Source organism: Lygodium microphyllum, chromosome 1, assembly GCF_053477565.2.
Source record: "Lygodium microphyllum isolate KBCC chromosome 1, Lygodium_microphyllum_v1.1.10, whole genome shotgun sequence".
NCBI lineage: Eukaryota > Viridiplantae > Streptophyta > Polypodiopsida > Schizaeales > Lygodiaceae > Lygodium > Lygodium microphyllum.
In genome coordinates this window covers 163,160,396-163,186,650 of record NC_141135.1, presented here as the reverse complement: position 1 = coordinate 163,186,650, position 26,255 = coordinate 163,160,396, and positions in this window count along the sequence as shown.

Sequence of the window (26,255 nt, the reverse complement as noted above, 5' to 3'; positions counted from 1 at the left end):
GCATCGCTATTTGCGACACAAATAGAGACACCCCACAGGGAAAAAAAAGAGGGCCGAAACCCGAGCGTGTTTCATTTCGCGCATTTTTATGAGACATTTTGAGAGGGAGAGCGAGAGAGAGAGAGAGAGAGCCACCATTTTGCATAGAGGGTGAGAGAGGGAGAGGAAGAAGGCCACTGTAGCCGTCGCCACCATTCGCGAAGGAGAGGAGGAAATGCTGTCGCCAAGAGGAGCCGCCAAAGCCTCGCAAAGTCTTTACGGTGAGTCTATTCTCTCTCTCTTTTGCTTGTTTAGGGTTTAATTTGTGTACATTTGAGGGAGAGAAAATGAGAGAGAAAGAGAGGGAGAGGGAGAGGGAGGGAGAGAAAGAGAAAGAGAGGGAGAGGGAGGGGGAGGAAATGAGAGAGGGAGAGGGAGGGAGAGAAAGAGAAAGAGAGGGAGAGGGAGAGGGAGAGAGATAGGGAGGAAATGAGAGAGGGAGAGGGAGGGAGAGTGCATTCTCTCTCTCTTTTACTTTTGCTTATATGATTTGTGTATATATATTGAGAGAGGGAGAGGGTGAGAGAGAGAAAGAGAGGGAGAGGGAGAGGGAGAGGGGGGAAATGGAAGAGGGAGGGGGATGAAATGAGAGAACGAGAGGGAGGGAGAGTGTATTCTCTCTCTTTTTTATTTATTTTTTGTATAATTTGTATATAATGAGAGAGGGAGAAGAAATGAGGAAGAAGGAGAGGGAGAGGGAGAGGGAGAGATAGAAAGAGAGGGAAATTAAAGAGAGGGAGAGGGAGGAAATGGGAGAGGGAGAGGGAATGAGAGAGGGAGAGGGGGGGAGACGAAAACATAATAGGGAAATAAGAGAGGGAGAGGGAGGGAGAAGAAATGAGAGAAGGAGAGGAAGAGAGAAAAAAGAAATGAGAGAGGGAGAGGAGAGAGAAAAAAAGAGAGAATGAGAGGAGAGAGAAAAAGAGATAAGATGTTAAACATAATAGGAAAAGAGAGAAAGAGAGGGTGTGGGTGAGGGTGAGGGTGAGGGAGGGAGAGGAAATGAGAGAGGGAGAGGAAGAGAGAAAAGGAAATAAGAGAGGGAGAGGAGAGAGAAAAAGAAATGAGAGAGAGAGGAGAGAGAAAAAGAGAGAAAGTTCATTAAATCTAATGGAAAAAGAGAGAAAGAGAGGGTCATGGTGAGGGAGGGAGAGGAAATGAGAGAGGGAGAGGAGAGAGAAAAAGAGAAAAAATCATTAAATCTAATAGAGAAAGAGAGAGTTAGGGTGAGGGAGGGACATGAAATGAGAGATGGAGAGAAAGAGAGAAAGGGAAATGAGAGAGGGAGAGGAGAGAGAAAAAGGAATGAGAGAGAGAGAAGAGAGAAAAAGAGAGAAAGATCATTAAACCTAATGGGAAAAGAGAGAAAGAGAGGGTCAAGGTGAGGGAGGAAATGAGAGAGGGAGAGGAAATAAGAGAGGGAGAGGAAATGAGAGAGAGAGAGGAGAGAGAAAAATGAGAGAGGAGAGAGAAAAAAGAAAAAATCATTAAATCTAATAGAGAAAGAGAGGGTGAGGGTGAGGGAGGGACAGGAAATGAGAGAGGGAGAGAAAGAGAGAAAGGAAAATGAGAGAGGGAGAGAAGAGAGAAAAAGAAATGAAAGAGAGAGGAGAGAGAAAAAGAGAAAATTTATTAAACCTAATAGGGAAAGAGAGAAAGAGAGGGTTAGGGTGAGGGAGGGAGAGAAAATGAGAGAGGGGGAGAAAGAGAGAAAGGGAAATGAGAGAGGGAGAAGAGAGAGAAAAAATAAGATAGGGAGAGGAGAGAGAAAAAGAGAAAAAATCATTAAACCTAATAGAGAAAGAGAGAAAGAGAGGGTGAGGGTGAGAGAGGGACAGGAAATGAGAGAGGGAGAGAAAGAGAGAAAGAGAAAAAATCATTAAACCTAATAGAGAAAGAGAGGGTGAGGGTGAGGGAGGGACAGGAAATGAGAGAGGGAGAGAAAGAGAGAAAGAGAAATGAGAGAGGGATAGGAGGGAAAAAAAGAAATGAGAGAGAGGAGAGAGAAAAAGAGAAAAATCATTAAACCTAATAGGGAAAGAGAGAAAGAGAGGGTTAGGGTGAGGGAGGGAGAGGAAATGAGAGAGGGGGAGAAAGAGAGGAAGGGAAATGAGAGAGGGAGAGAAGAGAGAAAAAATGAGATAGGGAGAGGAGAGAGAAAAAGAGAAAAAATCATTAAACCTAATAGAGAAAGAGAGAGTGAGGGTGAGAGAGGAAGAGGAAATGAGAGAGGGAGAAAGAGAGAAAGGGAAATGAGAGATGGAGAGGAGAGAGAAAGGAAAATGAGAGATGGAGAGGAGAGAGAAAAAGAAATATGAGAGAAAGAGGAGAAAGAAAAAGAGATAAAAATCATTAAACCTAATAGGGAAAGAGAGAAAGAGAGGGTCAGCGTGAGGGAGGGAGAGAAAGAGAGAAAAGTAAATAGGACCTTACAATAAGCTTAGGATACTATGATAGTGTGTACTAAGAATGAGTCCACCTCACTAAGAATAAGATTGGCGATTCACCTCACTAAGAATGAGTTCATCTAGGTACAAAGGGTACTAATACATTATCCTAGAAACTACATTATAGAAGCTTCCACTTGTGTTGGCACAAGGGTACCATCATATTTCACCCTCCCCCTCTCTATATTTGTGTATGCATCTACGTACAAAGGGTACAAATTAAAATAGTCAGAAGAGAAGCCAAATAGACAAATGTAACAATATGTGGGTATAATAGTCGGTGTTACAACTTCTCTTCTTCTTTACTACCCATATTTGCTATTGTACCCAAGTATTATGAAGGTAGATAGATAGATAGTATCATAGTACCCTAGTATGCTTAAGGTACCCTAGCACCTGCTACATAGTATCATAATATTGGGTACTTGGCACTATGATACTAGAGTACTAGGTGCTAGATACTAAGATGCTATGATATTATGTGCTAGGTACTGAGTACTAGGTACTAAGTACTAGTGTTCTATGATACTATGTGCTAGGTCATAGAAAAAGAGAGAGATGGAAGGAGAGGATAACAATCTAAGAAAAGAAAATAATGATAACAAAAACAAATTGTTTGTTGTAACATAGACAAAATGGAAAACGAAGGTCCTGTTGTTCAAGATCGCGAGGCATATCTTAATCACTGTGTCCCATGTCCTTGCTCTCAATGCAAGCTGGCAATTAGACGAAAACGTCGATTGTCTATAGAACACATACGACGATTTGGTGAGTTTCAATCTGAGATCATTGATTAGGCGATTGTGGATTTTAAGCAAATGGTAAGAAAAGTTGATATCAATCATGCATTGTACTCGCAAGCTAATTGAATACCATACACAAAAAGATTGGGTCTCGCTGGCAAATTTTCTATCCAGGGAGGTGATGTCTCATCCCAAGGAGGAGTGCACCCTTTGTGGCCAATTAGAAGAGTATGTGGGCGTGTGATGGATGGAGTGCAAGAGCCAATCCACCACTTGTAAGGCCAATCTATACCGTCAATGCCAGAGGAGACAAGCAACCTTCCAGACCTACCTACAATCTTGGAGCTTGAGATGGAGGCAATGATCGATGCATTGATTCCCATGGATGTCGAGACTTCTGATCCGCTTAGAGAGGAAGCATCCATATCATTATATAATGGGTGTCGAGTATCTCGCCTGAAGACACTGCTTGTACTCTTAAGTGTGCAAGAGAAATACGGGTGGAGCGATACGAGTGTGACCTGTTCAAAGAGTAGTGGAGAGAGAGAAAGAGAAAGACTCCATATCCATGAGCCTTCAGGCTCTCAAGCTCATTCCTTCATTTCCACACACTCTACTGAAAAGCACACACACACTCTACAAGATAAAGTGACCTAGTGTAAATGTAGACTAGACTGACTAACTCTAGTCACTAACCCGACTTATTTAATGTAGTCACATGTAGACAGCTGTACACACTAGCTGTCATAGATGTCGGTCATAGATGAAGACACACTGATGGTAAGCTTGATTTCTAACACTCGCCCTCAAGCTCAAAAACAAAACTCAAATCATCTGCATCACTCCAAGTAGCTGTCTAAAGTGAATGAACTTATCTTTACCAAGTGATTTGGTAAAGATATCTACTACCTGGTCTTCGGTCTTCACATGCTCCAAGTCAATCTGATCTACTAAAACCATTTCCCTGATGAAATGGTAGTGAACCTCAATGTATTTTGATCTTGCATGATAAACAGGATTGCTTACTAACATAACACTGCTCAAATTGTCACAGTACAGCTTGACTTTGCTGTCCAAGTGTACTCCCAAGTCATTCAGTAACTTCTGTAACCACTTAGCTTCACAGGCCGCTAAGGCTGCACCACGATACTCTACTTCCGTACTGGACAATGCAACTGTAGACTGTTTCTTACTCTGCCAACTGATCATGCTACTACCCAATCCAAATGCATAGCCACTGGTTGACCTCCTGTCATATGTGCAACCAGCCCAGTCAGCATCAGTGTACCCCATCAAGTCAAGGGTTTTCCCATATGCATAAAACAGCCCATGATCTGTGGTACCCTTTACATATCTCAGAATTCTTCTGACTGCATCCAAGTGTGGTTTGCGAGGCTTCTGCATGAACTGACTGATCAGCCCCACAGCATAACTCAAGTCAGGTCTAGTGATCGTGAGATAGATCAAGCTGCCTACCATCTATCTATACATAGTAACATTCTCAATCTCTGTCCCAACATCAATCTGCAGCTTGACATTCTGCTCCAAATGCGTATCCATAGGCTTGCAATCAGCCATACCATATTTCTGTAACATGTCATGAGCATACTGCTTCTGTGACAGCCATATGCCTCAAGGTGTAGAGACAACCTCAATCCCCAAAATATATTTCAGCTCTCCAAGATCCTTGACCTTGAACTCAGCCTGTAAACATGTCTTTATTTCTGCAATCCCATTTTCATCATCTCTTGTAATGATTAAGTCATCAACATAGACAACTAGAAAAACATAGCCACTATCTGTCTTCTTCACAAACAGACTATGATCAGCATCTCCCAATCGAAAACCATGTTGCTGTAAATAACTGCTGATGCGAGCATTCCATGCTCTGGGTGCCTGTTTCAACCCATATAATGCCTTTTTCAGTCGACATACATGTGCTGGAAATTCTGGATGTACATAGCCTTCAGGTTATTCCATGTAAACCTCTTCCTGTAATTCTCCATTGAGAAATGCATTCTTTACATCCATCTGCCACAGTTTCCAGCCTCTAGCTGCTGCCAAAGCAATCATAGTTCTAACTGTAGCCATCTTTGCTACAGGACTGAAAGTCTCCTCATAATCAAGACCATACTGCTGCGCATACCCTTTTGCAACCAGCCTGGCCTTATATATTTCCAATGATCCATCTGATTTACATTTTACCTTATACACCCACTTGCATCCAATAGGTGTTTTGCCCTCAGGAAACTGTACCAAATCCCATGTACAATTTTCAGCCAAAGCTGAATATTCCTCATCCATAGAAGCACGCCAATTCTCATCTGAAACTGCCTCATCAAACTTACTTGGTTCTCTAAAACCTGTTACTTTCGTCATATAAGCATAATGACGGGCTGAATATCCAATGTAAGTATACCTGTCAATAGGTCATCTGACCCTCTCTGATCTCCTGAGCTGTGGCTCACTGTGAGCTTGCCTCTCATGAGGCGGCACATAACGGCTCTGTCTAGCACCTAGCGTCATAATAGACGGAATCCCCAATTCACTATCTAAGCTGTCACTGCTAGATGAATCATTACCTGCAGTGAGTGGACATGTTACATCTTCAAAAACCTTTTCTTTTCCCTTATCTGTTCTCCCCCTCACTGACATATCCGTGTCAGTGGATGCAGTAGTGCGACTCCGTAATCGTCCTGTCCAAGGACTCATTGTAGATGATACATCACCTATCTGACCAGTCATGGAAGTACTCTCTACAGGAGTATTTTCAGCATGACTCATACTGGGTGAGCCATCAGTAGGCACTGCAACAGGATTCCCATACCAAGATGCTAACTCATCAAATACCACATCTCTGCTTATGAGTGTCTCATGCGTAGAAGGTACATAACACTTATAAGCTTTCCATTCCTGTGCATATCTAATAAACACACTTTTCACTGCCTTAGGATCCAATTTCTTCCTCTTCTCATCTGGTATATGCACATATGCAATGTTGCCAAACACCTTCAAGTGTGAAATATCAGGTTTATGACCATACAGCTGTTCATACGAAGTGACATCATGAATCCCTGCTGTAGGGGTTCGATTCAGCACATATATAGCAGTCACCACTGCTTCAACCCAATAACCATTTGGCAGACATTTTTCATTCAACATAGCTCTAGTTGACTCCATCAAAACCTTGTTTTTCCTCTCTGCAACACCGTTTTGCTGCGGTGTATAACTACATGTAAACTGTCTTCTGATCCCATGTTTAGCAAGATACCTGTCAAAGTAGTTTGAGGCATATTCACCTCCTCCATCTGATCTCAAACATGATATGTAACAGCCCAATTCATTTTCAGCATGTTTCTTGAAGTCTTTGAACGCATCAAACACATCATCCTTATGTTTCAAGATATAAAGCCAAGTGTACCTGCTGAAATCATCAATAAATGAGACATAATATCGTGCACCGCCAAAGGAAGCATTATGTGAAGGACCCCAGACATCAGAGTGTACTAACTGTAAAGGCCTAGTGCTGTTTTTTACATGTCTCATGAAAGGAAACCGTGCCTACTTCCCAAACTGACATGCAAGGCATACATGACCAAAATCATAATACTTGAATTTAGGTAATCCAAGTACTACTTCTTTCTGCTGCATAGATTTCAGCTTTTGCACATTGACATGTCCAATCCGCTTGTGCCAAATCTCTACATCCCGAATGGCACGCTCATCATGTGCAAACATAGCTGCTTTAAGTTCAGGAATGGTCGCTTCCAAAGTAAACATCCTGCCATCCCTTCTGCCCTTGGCAATTAACTTGCAGCCATTTCCATACTCCCCAATGAAACACCCATCTTTGTTGAACCTCACTTGCAGATTCTGTTCTGCCATTTAACCCACAGATAACAGATTCTTTGTTATGGTTGGTACATGTAATACATCATGCAGGCCTTTCTTTTTCCATCAGGCATCATCAATGGAACAATCCCTTTATGCTTTATGTCATGTTGGGTATCATCCCCAGTACATACATGACCATGTGTACCTGCAACCATCTCATCAAACCACTCTCCATGCAGGGTCATGTGGTTTGATGCTCCAGAGTCAATGTACCACCTGTCATCTCTGTTGTGCCTTGATACAGTCTTGGACACATACTACATGGCAAAGAGTCTATCAACCTGATCATCTTGACCACCACTAGAGGATACATAATGCCCATGCTAATTCCCTTTTGTCTTCATGTCATTCTGCTTTTTGTAACATTCCTTTGCTATGTGCCCATACTTACCACAATAATGACAGTCCTTGTCCTTGTTGGACTGATCAGTAGATTGCCAATAACCAGGACCACCACCTCTACCTCAGGGTGATCTCCCCCTACCTCTAAAACCACCAGATCCTCACTGGCCCTGTGTATTGGCACCATGCCAATTACTCTGTTGCTGCTGCTGTCCATAAGTGTTACGAGTGTCACCACGACCTCGAAATGAACCAGGACCTCTAGATCCTCTGCCACGCTGGCTAGAGTACAACACAGTGTCTCTACTCTGAGATGCACTAGAACCTGTATTCAAACCAAGTTTGACTTCCTCATCCAGCAACAAAGCAACTAGCTCTTCCCAACTAGGGGGCTCTTCTCTGACAGAAATGGAAGTGTCAAAAGCTTTGTACTCTTTGCCTAAGCCATTCAAAGCAACAGCAATCATATCATCTTTTGATACACTTGAGCCAATAGTAGCAAGTTGATCAGCTATGGTCTTCATCTCCGTGGTATACGTCTGGATCCTCTTACCATTCCTTGACATGTTGTTGAACTGTTGTTTCAACTGGATCTTTCTTGCATGTGTCATGGTTCCATAATTTTTCATCAGTATGTCCCAAGCATCCTTCGGAGTCTCACATCCAGTGATTTGAATTACCATAGCATCAGATATACATAAGGAAAACCAATGCAGCACCTTGCATGCTCTTTCATTCCATAGCCTGTAGGCTCTTTTCTGTTCATTTGTTGGATTGTGTGCAAGCAACTCAGGAGCAACTTCATCTCCTGTACATAAATCCCAATAACCTCTGCCAACCAGAAAGTTTTTCATTTTGAATTTCCATAATGTAAAGTTCTTATTATCCAACTTCTCTCCAACTATCTGAGTGATATTATCAGTCCCATGTGCATTAGCCATGATGCAATAGACTGTCTATCAAGTGCCTGACTTCCTGCAGTCCAATAAGTATGATAGTCCGTAACAATTTATGACAGTTTTCTGCACTAAATTGTAGAAAAAAAACTAGGGTATTTCAGCCCACTGACACCCCAAAACAACCCACAAACAAGTGGTCTCAACTATAGATATAACTGTCAATACATAAGCTATGTGTTTGCTTCAGCTTAAGCTTATGTAACCTCACTACCAGGGTACATACATGCAGTCTGAAAACTGTAAACTGTGAGTAACCAGCAGCAATTTCAAGTCCAAAACTGAGTGTGTCAACAAATTCAGTTTCAGGTTGCAATCAACCAGAATTCAGCATACCAAGCTCCAAGCAGCTCCAAAATGTCTTTTGACCATGTCATACATTTACTTTGTAGTGGCAAGTTCAATACATGAGCATCTGAGTAGGCATAGATAACCTGTCTTCATTGACCAATGGCATAAACCTCATGAGCTGTTTGTAATTAACCAAGACAGTGTAACTGCATTTATTTCAGCCTTCAAAATTCAGTTTTCAATGATGCTCATTGCTTGCTTCAATTCTCCATGCATTCAGCATGTATAGGCCAATTCATATAGATGATGGAACCCCCAAGATGACCTGTATTGCTTCAATAATGCACAGTACTTGTCATTGACTGTGTATGACAGTTTTCAGCCTGTCATTGATTTTTAGATCTGAGTATTCTGTCATTGACTGTGTATGACAGTTTTCAGCATGTCGTTGATTTTCAGATCTGAGTATTCTGTCATTGACTGTGTATGACAGTTTTCAACCTGTCATTGGTTTTCAGATCTGAGTATTCTGAGCAAGAGATCTCAGCTTCAAGACATTTGATCCAATGTATACATGCTTTGACACATTCTTGTGCTCCAAAGATGCCTTTTGAGTGTAGTACAAGGCTCCTGTGTGTCAGTAATGACTGAATGCATACTGTCCATTCATGTTTACAGCAGTTCAGAAATGATTACAGGTCTGTGTCTGTTACTCCAGCTCATAACAGAGCTCCCACACAAGCATTTACTCCTTGCACACTTCAAATACCTTCAATAGTGAGCATACATGCTCTATGAACCTTGTCCAAGTGCTCCACTGAAGATTGACAGGTTGTTGTTCACTCAGATCAGCAAGCGCAGATTTTCAAATACAGGTTGCTGTCCATTCAGATCAGCAGGCGCAGATTTTCAGATACAGGTTGCTGTCCATTCAGATCAGCAGGCGCAGATTTTCAGATACAGGTTGCTGTTTTTCAGGAGACACTCCACGATTTTCAAACACAAGTTGCTGATTTACAGGAGGCAGTCCACGATTTTCAGAAGGCAGTCCACGTTGATTCCTTCCTTTGACTATGGCTTCATTTGCAAGTGTCCAGCTTCTTCCTCATTCCTTACTTCCATCTCCTTTGCACTATAGGTTGTCATCCCCATTCTCCCACAGCCTCATGGATGAAGCTCTGATACCATGTTCAAAGAGTAGTGGAGAGAGAGAAAGGGAAAGACTCCATATCCATGAGCCTTCAGGCTCTCAAGCTCATTCCTTCATTTCCACACACTCTACTGAAAAGCACACACACACTCTACAAGATAAAGTGACCTAGTGTAAACGTAGACTAGACTGACTAACTCTAGTAAGGTCACTGACTGACTACTAACCCGACTTATTTAATGTAGTCACATGTAGACAGTTGTACACACTAGTTGTCATAGATGTCGGTCATAGATGAAGACACACTGACGGTGAGCTTGATTTCTAACATGAGCGAGTTGTTCAGGTACCTTGTAAATACACTTCGGTGAATTTTTTTTTCGGCACTATTATTACAAACATTTGTACTTTTTCAAGGTGTTTATGATTTTTTTCAAGTTAATGAAATATCATATATTGCCACCTGCAAATACCATGCCTGAGTCTCGTGATGATGCACGACATGTTTTACGAAAGCTTGCCATGGACTACAATAACATCCATGCATGTATCAACGATTGCATACTGTTTCGAGGAGAATACGAGACTATGGAGACATGTCCAAAGTGTGGTGCTCACAAGTATTGATAGGACTTACAAGGGCAAACCATCCCTCAAAAAGTTCTTAGACACTTTCTGCTTATCCCCCAAATAAGTCACAGGAAAGAGAGACATTATAGGGGTACGAATGGATTTGAAGGAGGTAGGTAAGATGGAGGCGCTTTGGCCGCAGTCGAGTGCTGGTGGCCATGTGCAACTTCCTCGCGCTCCTTGGGTTTTGTCCACTAAAGAAGAATGCATTGTGAAGCAAGTAATTAAGTCTATCCGCACTCCGACGGGTATGATGCGTTCTCTCAGGTCCACATTCTCTAAAGATGACCAATTATCAGGACTAAAATCCCATGAATGGCATAAGATATGTCAGGTTTGTACTACGAATAGATTGTAATTGGTGTGTGCATTTTGCTATTTGGAGTGTAGACATTATTCATAATGCTTTCTCATTTGTGGTAGTTTGTACTACCGATCGCAATCGTAGGATGTCTTACTCTAGAAATACATGGGGCCATTTACAAGTTGTCGACTTTGGTGCAATGGATCTCATAGAAGGAGATTAAGACGTCCTCTATTGAATCCGCGATGCGAGGAGAAGTGGAGACGGTCTGTCTCTTTGAGAAATACCTACCACCAGCATGCTCACAATACAAAACCACCTTGTTATGCATCTTGTAGATGAAGTGGAGATTGCTGGACCTGTCCATACGCGATGGATGTTCTTCTTGGAGTGCTTCATGAAAACCCTGAAAGGCTTTGTGTGATAATGAGCTCGGACAAAAGGTAGCATGGCTGAAGGTTGGTTGTGGTGTCTGAGACGCTAGTGCATATTTCACAATGCCTACCAACAGTGGATCCAGACAACGAAATGCTATGGTCGCTAAAGGACGATGGTAGACTGATTGGAGATGTGGTGGTTGGAAATGGGATAGAAAAAAGAATGGATGCCTCAATGGAGGAGAAGGTGAATCGCTTTTGTATATTGCACCATGCCTCTATGGAGATGTGGCTCGCTAAGTACCCAATCGCTAGGCAAGATTGAGAGGAAGCGCGAGCTAAATTTCGACGTAGTACACGTCATCGACTAATTCGATATCCCGAAGGCATGGAGGAGATACCACGGTTCATGTCAACACGATGGTTGCATGGAGCTTTGACCGCAGTGTCTCACGAAGGGACAATGGTCTCAATGGAGGAGTGGAAATTCTCGAGGGGATGTAGTCCAAAGGTGATGAGAGGTTTAGAATTTGTCGTATCTAAATTTTATATGCGACATCTAATTTGAGTGTTTCAATGTACAGTATAAAATATATAGTGCAGCGTGGTCGCACGGATAGTATTTTCACGTGGAACGTATTGACAAAATGCACTCCACAATGGACTGTGGTATCATGGCAAGGTTGGAGCAAGAGAGCCGGCGACGAGCAATGGATCCAAACAAGGTTGTGGATGAGATGGAGTATTTTGGGAACTTTGCAAAGTATTGTTACGGTGGATTACCGTAGCTTCTCCATGATACTATTCGATGTGCAGTGGTTCAAAGTGGTACTTGGAGGAGCTAGAGCAATAGTTCGACGAGGTCCATCTGGATTTTTCAAAATAGATTTTTTTTAAAAGGACGAATTTGCGCAACACCTTTGTGTTGTCGGCTCATTGTGAACAGGTGCATGGACTCATTTGTTTGCTAATTGTATTACGACATGGTTTATGTCACAATGGTTTGAACTCTCTTGTATGTGTTTGTGAACAGGTAATCTTCTATCCAAACCCCTGACAACCTCGATGGTGGTATGTGTTACCTTCAACTCCCCAAAGTGCAAGAGTATATGATCAAAGCGATGTTCTGAGCATAGATGAAGATAATATGCAAATAGAGGGGTCAATATTGCAAGGGGTGGAGGCCGTCGAAAGATTGGAGCCAGCATCGGCTAACAATGATGGAAATACAGGAGTCCAAGAATTCTTCTTCACACGCATGCCTCTAGACCAGATTGCAAGATTCAGAGAGATGACAGACCAGGAGCTATCTCGGTCTTCGTCAGGGCTCTCTGATAGATCTACTTCAGTGTGATTGGATGCTTCAGCTTCGAGCAAACGAGCTCGACGCTCTAGACTTGGGCCAGAGGGAGGGAGTGCTTTGGGGTCAAGGGGGTGCTATAGAGATACTGATGCAGTGAGCCCACGGTCGACACGGGATACAGGTGCGACTCCTCACTCTCATGACCCTTCTAGGGAGTGTGGCTCAGGCTCAGGTGGATGCTGTGGAGGCACGGAAGCAGTGTCTCCATCTCATCGTTCAGCTAGAGTTGCGTCACCTCAGGGATTTGTCACACCTGTGGGGACGTCTACTCCAGTTACTCCGGCCTTTGCTTAGCCATCAGCAACAAGTGGCACCCCTACGGGTGCCACTCCAAGAGATATTACCGCGGTCGGTACACCGGATGCACAAGGCTCTCCTGGATATGCCCAGGATGTCAAGATTGTGGGAGAGAAGGAAGGAGTCTCGCTTGAAGCTTTCTTGCTTGCACAATGGGGGAAGACACACAAGGGTGGAGGCTGAAAACAGTTTTCCTCTTCTTAGTTATGTAAGCCAAAAACAACTCAAGTACAAAGAAATAGAAGAACCCTATATATGGGTTTCAAACCAAACTCAACTAACTAAGATGGCATACTAACTGAGCCACGAACTAGAGTAGATAAGGATAGCTATCATGTAGCTATTATTCATGGGCGGTGTACCAACCGCGTCTGCAACTGACAAGTCGGTGACATAAATACACAACGGTCACCCTGGCGTATCACGAGTGGAGCTCGATATCTCAACACTCCCCCTCGAGCTCAATCCCAATTCCTGCACACCAAGCAGGTCTCTGAACTTGCGCAGCTTCTCTGCGCCCAATGCCTTCGTGAATATGTCAGCTACCTGATCCTCTGTGCTGACATAAACTAGATCAATAAGACCTAGTAAAACCCTCTCTCGCACATAGTGATAATGCACCTGAATGTGCTTTGTTCTAGCATGATAGACTAGGTTATTTGCCAAGTGTATACTACTCATGTTGTCACAATAAATGACAACTGGCCCATCTATAGACTGATGCATATCATAAAGTAGCTTATGCAACCAAGCTACCTCACATGCAGCCATTGCTGCACCCCTGTACTCAGCCTTTGTGCTCGACAAGGCAACTGTAGGCTGTTTCTTGCTGCTCCAAGTGACTGCAGCACTCCCAAAAGAGAACACATATCCACTGGTAGATCGTCTATCAGAAATACTACCAGCCCAATCAGCATCAGTGTACCCATGCAACTATATCTGAACCCCAGTCTCATAAAATAGTCCATACTGCAATGTGGACTTCACATACCTGAGTATGCGTCTAGCCGCATCCAAATGTGGTTTCCTTGGAGCCTGCATAAACTGACTTACCAATCCAACACCATAGCTCAAATCTGGCCTGGTAATAGTCATATAAATCAAACTTCCTACTATGCGTCTGTACATAGTAGGGTCTTCTAGAAGCTCACCTGCATCTGTGCTCAGCTTCACATTCTGCTCCAAAGGAACTGAAATAGGCTTACAGCTTGTCATCCCATATTTGGACAGCATGTCCAATCCATACGGCCTCTGCAAGAGCTGAATCCCACTTGGTGATCTAATCACCTCAATGCCCAAGAAATAACGCAGCTCTCCCAAATCCTTCATCTCAAACTTCTGCTTCAATAGCATTTTCACATGAAGGATATCTTCATCACTGTCACCTGTCATAATCAAATCATCAACATAAATGACAAGTAGCATAATACCTTTCTCTGTTTTTCTCACATAAAGTGAGAAATCTGCCTTGGAAATCTGAAAGCCAATAGTGACAAGATACTGTCCTATCTTGTCAGACCATGCTCTAGGTGCTTGCTTCAAGCCATACAAGGCTTTCTTCAACCTACAAACAAACTCAGGATGAACAGCATGCACATAACCTGGTGGCTGCTCCATATAGACCTCTTCTTGCAAATCACCATGCAAGAAGGCATTCTTTACATCCATCTGATGTAAAGACCATCCCTTTGATGCAGCCATAGCAATGATTGCTCTTACGGTTGCCATCCTTGCAACCGGACTGAATGTTTCCTCATAGTCAATGCCATATGTTTGTGCATACCCCTTGACTACTAATCTTGCCTTGTATCTATTCACAGAGCCATCTGCATTGTGCTTCACCTTATAAACCCACTTACAGCCAATTGCATTTTTACCTTTAGGCAAAGGTACCAATTCCCATGTAGCATTTGCTTCCAAGGCATCCATTTCTTCATCCATGGCTTTCTCCCATTTTTCTTTTCCCATGGCTTCCTCAAAAGAAGTGGGTTCTGGTTCCTGTATCACTTTAACCATATATGCATAGTGAATGGCTGTAAATCCATCATATTTCAGCCTATCCACAGGATACCTAGCTCTCGTAGACCTGCGCAAAGTAGGTTCACTCCCAGGTGCTCTCAAAACATCCCTGGTCTTCCTTACTCCAGGTGTAACAATAGAAGGAATACCCAACTCATCATCAATGCTCTGTTCTGAGCCACTGGATTCACCATCCACATAAGAGTGACCTGCATTCACATCAAACATGGGTTGATCAACCTTCTCTTTTCCTTTTTGTGATACCTGCATACCACTATCTGCATTACTTTGAGAAGATTCTCCTGATCTCAATCTGCCTGTCCATCGCGAAGAATGTGAACCACTACTAGAGGATGCTCCAGGTCCACTAATATTTTGTGACTGCTGCTGTGAATTTTGTGCAGCATTACCATTTTGTGCATCTACATCATCAGTCACATTTACTGGTTTATACCAGCTACTCATCTCATCAAAAACAACATCTCTGCTCACTGTAAACTTACGAGTAGAAGGGTTATAGCATCTATACCCTTTTTGCTGCAGAGAGTAACCAATAAAGATGCACTTCTCAGCTTTTGGATCCAACTTGGATCTCAACTCATCTGGCACATGTACATAGGCAATGCAACCAAAATTTTTCAAATGAGAAATATCTGGTTTCCTACCAGTATACCTCTCCTCTGGAGTCATTCCATGTATTGCTGCAGTGGGAGTCCTGTTCATTATGTAGACTGCTGTAGCAACTGCTTCAGCCCAATAAAAATCTGGCAAGTCTTTTTCATTGAGCATGGCACGAGATACCTCTCCAATATGCCTGTTTTTCCTTTCTGCAATTCCATTTTGTTGTGGGCTATAACTGCATGAATATTGCTGCTTTATGCCATGCTCATGCAAGAACTTTGCAAACTCATTTGAGAGGTACTCTTCCCCTCCATCTGACCTTAGGCATTTTATTTGCAGACCTATTTCTTTTTCAGTCATAGCTTTAAGGGTTTTGAAATACCCAAAAACTTCACTTTTCTTTTTCATAAAATACACCCAAACTTTTCTGCTATAGTCATCAATAAAAGTGACAAAATAATGACAGCCTCCAAGAGATGCAGCTTTAGTAGTCCACACATCAGAGTGGATTAATTCCAATGGCTTCTCACTCTCTTGAACATGTCTAGGAAATGGTTTCCTTGCCTGTTTTCCAAACTGACAGGCTTCACATACCTTATGCATTTCTGCAACCTTGAATTTTGGCAATCCTGCAACAATATTTTGGGCCTGCATTGATTTAAGTCGTTGTACATTAATATGACCAATGCGTTTATGCCAGATATCAATATCTGCAACTACACCGGTCCCATGTGCAAACATTGCTGCACTCAATTCAGACATGTCTGCATCCAACGTAAACATTCTGCCCTTCTTCTTTCCTTTTGCTATCAAGCGACCTTTATTTTTCATATCCTCAACAAAGCATCCATGAGGATTAAATCTAACCTGCAAGCCCTGCTCAACCATTTGACCGACAGAAACCAGATTCTTGGTGATATTCGGGACATGAAATACATCGAACAAGTATTTCTTTTTCCCATCCTGCATAGACAAAGGAATTTTTCCAATCTGCACAATCAGATGTGCAGTATCATCACCAGTCTCCACAAATCCTGGTTTTTCCATTTTCCTTGCATCCTCCATCCATTCTGCATGACCTGTCATGTGGTTTGATGCACCTGAGTCAACATACCATACATCATTGCTTTCTTCTGCACTTGTCACAGAATTGTTCATGTGCTGCACCATAAACAAGTGCTCATTTCTGTCATCACCCTGTCTACTAGAAGATGCATAATTCCCTTGTTGCAGTTTTCCATTCATGATGTCATTTTGCTTTTTATAGCAGTCTTTAGCCATATGACCCATTTTACCACAATAGTAGCATTCAACATTACTGTTTGCATTTTGGCCTCTTTGCCATCCACCACGACCTCTTTGGCTCCCCCTGCCTCTAGAGTTACCACGTCCTCCTCCATAGGACTGGTTTTCTTGAGTTTGCTGCATATTCTGATTTCTGCCACGGCCTCCAAATCGGCCTCCTCTACCTCTGCCTCTACCTCTTCCAGCATTTGAGTAGAAGACAGCTTCTTTTGAAATTCCTCCTGAAGAAGATGCACCACCATTTCTCTGTTCCTCAGAAATTAGAAGAGCAATCAACTCCTCAAAATCAGGAAATCTTTCACGAACTGAAATGGATGTCCGAAACTGTGCATAATCCTTTCCTAGACCATTTAAGGTCACAGAAACTAAATCATCATCTTCCACTGGTGACCCAATGGAAGCAAGTGCATCTGCAATCTTCTTCACCTTCATGTGGTAGTCGTTGATGCTCATATTTTCTCTTTGCACATTGTGCAACTCTTGCTTGAGCTGCATTTTCCTGGCTTGCGTATTTGTGCTATACATTTTTGACAAAGTATCCCATGCCTCCTTTGGTGTACTTGCATCCTGAATATGCACAATCATAGAGTCTGAAATACTGATAGACAGCCAATACATAACTTTCCTGGCTCTCTCATCCCATGCTTTAAATGCCTGCATTTGCTGTTGATTGGGAACATCAGGAAGAATTGGTTCGTCTTCATTTCCTGCAACAAATTCCCAATATCCTTTTCGCATAAGGAAATTCGTCATTCTAAACTTCCATGCCTGGAAGTTGTTCTTGTCAAGCTTTTCAGTTACAATCTGTGAAAGAGAATCAGACGCCATTACAGAACACTACGAAAAATTCTGTCACTGCAAAAACTCAGCTTCACCCTCACAAGGGCAAATCTGCAAAACTGGCGAAAGTGGTATTTGATCACACAGTCACTTCCTAGTGACGATTTTGCATAAACAGGAACCAAGGATGATTCTGAAACTCCCAATGTCTCTGCGCACAAGCATACGATGCAATTTCTACAGTAACTTTTCACCGACCTGTAGAACAGTGGCTGAACAGCATAAAACTGAGCCTTTTCCTGAGTGCGTGCAGAAAACTTCCGCCTCCAAAACAGGCCCCGAAATGGTCTCAAATCAAAAAAACAAGGTCGCCAAGGGCTAAAGCCCTTATCTGCAGCATATACTGCCCTCTTGCTTCACCGCGAAGGGCGTCCCAACCTGAGACAATGCACTCCTGCACTTTCCGGCTGTGCTACTTGCAGAGATCTGCTCCCAAAACAGAAAATGAAAGCAACACTGCTCCTCTTACCAGAACACCACGAGCTTGGCTTGCTTTCTTGAGCTCCTTACCACGAACAAGGCTCTGATACCATGTCAAGATTGTGGGAGAGAAGGAAGGAGTCTCGCTTGAAGCTTTCTTGCTTGCACAATGGGGGAAGACACACAAGGGTGGAGGCTGAAAACAGTTTTCCTCTTCTTAGTTATGTAAGCCAAAAAGAACTCAAGTACAAAGAAATAGAAGAACCCTATATATGGGTTTCAAACCAAACTCAACTAACTAAGGTGGCATACTAACTAAACCACGAAATAGAGTAGATAAGGATAGCTATCATGTAGCTATTATTCATGGGCGGTGTACCAACCGCGTCTGCAACTGACAAGTCGGTGACATAAATACACAACGGTCACCCTGGCGTATCACGAGTGGAGCTCGATATCTCAACATAGGATTGTGGACGCAGATGGGAGAGGATCCATCTTAGGCAGACTCCAGGGGGATATGGATATCTAGTCGATGGTAGGTCAAGAGCCATCATCATGAATGATGAGGGGAGGAGGGTGATGGCTCGCATGAGAGAGTTGTGCCAACAAGTTTTTTGGCACAACGTCTTGGATCATTGGAAGAACATACTGGAGGGGAGCAAGGACTACATAGTAGTATCCTTGCATGAGGAGTTTCCAATCCCAGCCTCAGTATAGATAGATTCTCTACGGGCTAGATGATGGATTGCATGCGTGCATATATGTCACACACACGATCCGACGCATGCAAGGCAATCAAGAGTGGGGCTGCAAAGCCCGAGTGGTTAGATGCAGACGATTAGCGCCGATTGAGGGAGAAGGCTACAAATTCTCCAGGATGTTGGAGTCAGCAGCGCGAGGCGGCGAGGGCACGACTCGAGGCCAGAGTGGTCCATCATCTTGGGAGTGGCGGCCACAGGACATATTTGGGGGACTTTGTAAGTTTTTCTTTTGTTTTGCTTGTTTATTTTTTTGCAATATTCTTTGTACTGATAATCATGTTTCTAATAGTTAGCATTTTGTTTTCTTTGCAGCACTCCATTACAAATCGCAATTTGACTGGCCTTGAGACTCAATATGCAGAGAGGCATGGTCTCACTTCATTGATTGACCGATTGTATAGATGCGGCAGCCCTGTAAGTCACTCATCTTTCTTGTCCATAGTTACCATGTTTAATTAGAATGCATTATTGTATGCTAGACTGATGTGTTGTTTCTTTTTCTGCAGAGTCCGTTCGATGCTCTTTTGTGGCGGGACGAGCTTTCGAAGGGCGAGGATATGTAGCTCACCCTTGGATCCCTGGAGCTCACACACCTTTATTTTTGAGTCGCCTAATCTATGTAGACATTTTCTATATATTAGTGATATCTTGTCATGATTGTACCAATCACTTATTATGCGATCATGTATTTATTTCATGTATTAGTGTTATGATTTTAGTATACATTGTTTTTGTTTGCAAGCGCCACAAAATATTTTTTTTCTCTATTACCATTGCTATTAGCATCGCAAATTTTATTGCTTGTGTTGTTATTGGCTTCGTTATGTACACCGCAAACCGTCGCTATCAGCGATGCGACATTGATATCGATGCTGATAGCGACAGTGGTATCGACTGTTCTATGGTGTCACCAATAATGGTACTTTTTACGACGACGGGGGGAAATTTTTTTATTTGCATTTTCGTCGCTTTTAATGTCGATATAAGGCCTATATCTTATAGTGACTTCAGGTTGATCCTAGTGGGAACGGTCGGATAAGTTTCGTTGTGAGGCAGACTCGAGAGATCCTAGTTGGCAAACCCCGTGTCATTCCTTGGGAGTGTTGGGCGGCATCTTCTAGATTGACCTCTCGATGGGCTACTAAGAGGTTTTTTACAAGCGGACAAGGGGACACGTTACATAGAGAGAGAGAATAAACTTCAATACCTAAGTTATAAAAGCAAAGCAATTAAGAACATCAAAACCTATTAACATATGAGGTAATAATGAAAAGAATCAAGTACTTGAAAGAACATGAATGATGAATAAGAAATTGGAAAACTTTGACCACATAACATTAGCTTGTTTCACTTAGTCAATATCTTGCTTTCTCATTTATATAACATTGAAAAATTTTCAATGCACGCATCATTGTGCTTACACATGCATCACATTCCAACAAAAAATTACACTTACTCGTGTAGGTATCTTGTTAATTTTCCTCTCTATAGCACATGTATATAGCTACATATTTCAAGCAACTCTTGTATGCCAAACATCATAATCTCATTGATGTCTCCTAGATGCATCCCATGTATCAACTTCTCTTACACATAGGAACACTAACCATATGACACCTATAGAATGACATCACACAAAGTAAATCCCATCACATTATTTTAATACTTTGAAATGTAAGGAATTTGAGCTTTGAGCACTTATCTTAGGAAATGCTTTCAATACCCCATTTGGATAGCATGAGTGAAATAGGCTTGACCCCCTATACATTGTTATACAAGTCTCTCTCTCTCTCTCTCTCTCTCTCTCTCTCTCTCTCTCTCTCTCTCTCTCTCTCTCTCTCTCTCTCTCTCTCTCTCTCTCTCTCTCTCTCTCTCTCTCTCTCTCTCTCTCTCTCTCTCTCTCTCTCTCTCTCTCTCTCTCTCTCTCTCTCTCTCTCTCTCTCTCTCTCTCTCTCTCTCTCTCTCTCTCTCTCTCTCTCTCTCTCTCTCTCTCTCTCTCTCTCTCCACACAATATAGCACACATTCTAAAATGATTTAATGTTAGACACATTATTCATGGTAGTATTTCACAAATGGAGGATTCAAGAAAATACTAACTTATAGCTAAATATAAGCACCATGTTTTGTGCCATCTTACAAATAAATAGAAGGCCAATGTTATAAACCATATTTTATCTTCAGTTTTCAAGAGAAAGTTAGTATCACAACTACTCATCATCAAGTCTACATGAACATCACTACCCATTAAGTCTACATGAATTGTGTTCACACTTTTCTTACATTTGTTGATGATGGGGCATGGAAAACACACCCAACCATATTCCATCTTCAGTTTTCAAGAGAAAGTTAGTATCATAGCTACTCATCAATTCTACATGAACATTGCTACCCATTAAGTCTACATGAATTGTGTTCACATTTTTCTTACATTTGTTGATGATGGGGCATGGAAAACACATCCAACCAACCATCAACCTTCGCAAAAAGAATGTATTGATGCTTGGTACACCTAACTTAAAGTACTCAAATCACTGGAAGCCTCTCTTGATTTGATACATCAACACAAATGGGAACATGTAAAGAAACTATAAAAATAACCATCAATCTTTAATTCACACAATCTACTCTTAGAGATATGAAATAGCATTATATTAGTTTGCAAGGTAGCCACTTATATACAAGAAATCACTCACACTAAATATCATGGTGGTAATGTGAGTGATGCTCAATGCTATAGGCAACTACAATGACATCAGCAATAGCCGGAGCAACTCCCGTAGGAAGCCTAATCTCGATGTGAAAGGTGGAGCAAGAGGTGAGAGCACAAGTGAAAATAAGAGGATGCAAGAGTTATGGAAGTTCAAGAAAGAGAGACCAAGATGGTGTATGGAAACTCTAATAATCACAATGTGTGACATGCCTTCCCTTATTCTATTGTCATAGAAAGAATAAAGAATAAAGTAACAGTGAAAGAGCAACCACCACCTATAGTGTACAGATGTGTAAGTAGTAAGTAAATGTAAATGTAGGTGGCTAGGCACATGTTATGTTTAACTCCCAACAACCTTCCACTTAAAGACGAATGCATCTAAGTGTGGAGAGCACAAAAAAAGAGTGAAAAAAATACAAATATGTACATAGAAGTACAACAGGAGGAGAAATAGAATTCATCTCATCCTACATCCTACACCCATCATCTTCCTAAGGAAGGCATATCTTTACACTATGAAAATGTTGATAAGCAGATCTGCAGGATTCTCATCAGTCAATATTGGCAAGCTCTATCTACCTGCCATCAACCACTCTCTGATAAAGTGGTAATGAACCTCAATATGCTTGGTCTTCGCATGAAAGACCGGATTATGTACCAACTAGATGGCACTTATATAACATGAATGTAATGTAGAAGTCATAGTCATACAAAGGTCTATAATAACCAAATGGTCTAACCATAGGTTCTCCTTGCAAACCTTAGTGGTTGCAATGCACTCAACCTTAATAGTAGAGAAGGCCATGTATTTCTACACCCACTGGACATTCAAGAAACAACACCTCTAGTAATTTGAAGACATAGCTAGGAGTAGACTTTCTACTATTTGCATGTCCTGCATAATTAGATTATTTATAGCCCATGACTCCAATATCAAGCATCATAACAAATACACATATCTATAGTGCCCTTAAGATATCTTGTGATACCCTTCACGGTGTTCCAATGTTGCCTACTAGGTGTCGCCATATAATGGCCCATAGCTCCCATTACAAATGCTATGTCATGGCCAGTGGCTATCATAGCATACATCATACTATCTACTGCAAATGTATATGGGATCTTGGCCATCTCAGTCCTCTCATTATCTGATTGGGGACAATCTTCCTGATTGACCTTCATATGGGAAGGTAATGGGTAGAAAATTCTTACCACCCTACACATGGAATTGCTTAAGGACTTTATGAATGTACTCCTTCTATAACAAATAGAGGAGTTAAAGTGATTGCGTGTAATGCACACACCAAGTATGTGAGAGGCATATTGGTGCGCAAAAATCGGATGTCGTATGCGTACATAGGAAGTGCCGAAAGGTCTCCAAGAACAAAGAACTCTACTTTAAGCTCAAAAATCAAGAGAATAGACTTGCAAGACATGATGTAAAAAGACCACTTAGGTACAATCTCCCCCCATACCTTGTGTGAGTGCTCCACAAAGCATATATTTAATATTTTATTCATCTCCAACCTCAAAAATAGCCCAATTTTATAATTAGCATGCTTTAACTTTTGTATTTGCTTTTGTCCAAATAAAGAATAAAGCGGTTGGGCAGTCCAAGAGTGGCAGTGACCAAATACAATGTCCAATAATGAATATTTAAATCGTGCATCCATGCGCATATAAAATAATAAATATATGTCAAGCGCTTCAATAAATAAGCGCATCAAAATAAATATTAGCACCACGTCTAAGACGCACGCCCATCAAAAATGATAATTTCTTCTAAATAACTTGAATACACACTATCGCCTGGTGCTTCCCAATGCCACCGCTATTTGCTCCACACATCAACTGAAGCTTTCACAATTGTTAGAAAATTATAAAATTAAACTGATAAAAGTGAATACCTAGCAGTCTTCAGCTACAACATAAATAAATAGGTTGGAACTCTGTCCTAACCTTAATTTAAATACGAGTGCGCACTCTAAACTCATAAATGTCCATTAATTTAAATATGTATTTTGTAGAGTCACCCGCTATGGAATCACCCACTTGCACATTAAATTAACATGACGGCCAAAAAGGATAGGTGTCCCCGTCAACTTTTCACATAAGGAATCCACCTTGTGTATGAGCCTCAAAAAATAAATATAATTTTGCAGAATACATCGCAAAACCCCACAGAATCCATCGTGGTCTCATGGAATCCATCGTGGAATATGCCTCCTGGCATCATACCCTCGAGGTGGGATAGCAATTGTTCTCAATTGCTATTAGCTCAATGTGGAGCAAGCAGTGAGGGATAAGCAGTTAGGTCACGAGCGTGCATCCATTGGGCCTCTTCAATAGGATGATTTTTAAATTTTACTAAATATCTAGAATATCTACGGCCATTGAATCCATGGAGGATTACTTCAGTGTAGCAGGAATATGTAATATTTCCGCAACAAAATATTAACGACTCTTGGTCTCGCGCAAAAGCAGTTCAAAGTAATCTCCCGCAATGGAAAAACCTTGGGCTAAGTGCTCCCTCCGCGTGCATCAACAAACACCAGCACCGCATCGTGTATAGGAACCTGTGGCTAAAAACCGTAGCCCACGTGGGAACACCCCTTCAAGGGGGAAAAGAGATCAAGGATAATTATTTGCAATTTTTTTTAAACTCCCCTCCCCTTCAACTGTTGCATGGCGCAGAGAGGGAGTATGAGGACATGTATGGAGGGGCATGGGGGAGGAGGGCATGCACCCTACCACGTGTGTGGCTACCCTCCCCCTTCACAACCTATAAGAACCCCCCCTCTTAAGCTTGAGGGGGAGGAGAGAGGAGAGGATCGTGCAGTGCTGTTTTGCTGCTTGTGGAAGCTGCCCGCCATCATCGCCTGCTGCCGTCATGCTGTCAGGCTACACCTGCCGCCTTCATCATCATCATCATCATCATCACCACCACCTTCATCCTCATCGTCATCTTCCTCCTCTTCAATCATTCATCCATGTCATCCCTGTGTTCAGAGCTTGGAAGCTTCTATTGAAGCTTCCATAGGTCCTGTTCACGCGTGCCTTCCTCGATTTTCTTAAAACCGTATCTGCAAGGGCCGTATCCTGTGAGGAAGAGAAGATCTTAGATAGAGAGGATTCGAAATGCAAAAGTGACCCAAGGGAGATTTGCTGAAACAAAATTACTATGTCAATGGCTCCTAAACAAAAGGCGAGAGGAGCACACGCGGGAGCTTCCAACCTGAGTACGCGAGTGGACAATGCCCCAATTCTTAATGCCCAGGTTTTGATAACATTCCCGCATGAAAGGATGCATTAAGCATGTCTTTAATTCTCGTAGGCAAGTTTGAATACGTTGGAAAATTCATATATTCGCATCAAATTACCAAGTTAAGTTTCATGACGAGTACTTGCATGGTCAAGGATAGTTGCATTCTTGAATGCATATTGCATAAGTTAAAAGGTGGATTTGTCTAAAGGCATCCTTGTTTCCTCGCAAAAAGAACGGCGCATATAACACATAATGCATAGTTGTGACTCGTGTATAGGATAATCGTAGATGTCCATTAAATGATGTCCGAATGGTTGCAATGCATGGAAAGGATTTATGAACTTTGCAAGTTACATGCGATGGTAGTTCCATTAAATGATGTCTGAATGGTTGCAATGCATGGAAAGGATTTATGAACTTTGCAAATTGCATGCGATGGTAGTTACATTCTAGGTTGGGTTAAGTGAAAAATGACGGATTAAATCAATTATGAACTCATGACATTCGTTCATGCATGGAGTTCTTTTATCAAATCTTGAATGCATCTTCATTAAAAATATTAAAGCGTTGATTTTGTTGCATCAACGTAAGGTTTATAAGAGTTAGCTCTAAATTTTCAATTATTATAATTTAGGGCAAGGAAAAGTAACGATCATTGTAGATCTTATAGTTGCATAGAAGGAAAAAGGTCTATGGTCTTGAAATTGCATATTTTCATGGAATGTTATATCTTGCAGTTATTTGCATCTTTTAGGGAAAGTATTTGCATCTCTAAGGAAAGGTCATCTCTTGTCATAAGACAATTAGATCAATTAGGTAAATCGCTTGTAATTGTGTAACTCACATGGGATTCATAAAAGCATAAATAGTTAGTACGATGAATACCTCAATGTGTTAGATAGGGTTAAGCTATGTTAAAATTATGCCTAATATCGCACTTAGGATACCAACCTAATATTTCTTATCTCAAAGGTCCTACCCACATTCACGGAATGTTAGGGTTAGCTAAACACCCATGCAAGAATGATCTAGGGTTCTCACCCTAAGGATCAATTGACCAAATACTAGACTTCTGTATGAATTTAGGAACCCTAGGGCCAAAGCATTATCGGCCTAATAGGGTTAAGGTTGGGATGGGTCAAGAGGACTCCCAAGCCCTTATCTTGATCAAAGGTATTCTCGATCAAGAAAGATCGTACAAAGAAATATATAATCCCGCAAGTCAGATACTGACACAAGCTGCAACGCCGTACGATTTTGTGTCTAAATCACAAAATAATATTGCCAATCCTTAGAATAAGGTTGGTGAGTTCTAAGTACAAGTCTAATTTTCTAGAGGATGAGTAGTCATCCTGCTACATCACCCTTCCTTGGGGCTGATTTGCCAAGTTAGGGTAATTATGAATTACCTAGCAAGCAATTGACCAATCAAGTGAGGACAACGGGGTTGTCCAAGATTTATTAACCATAATATATG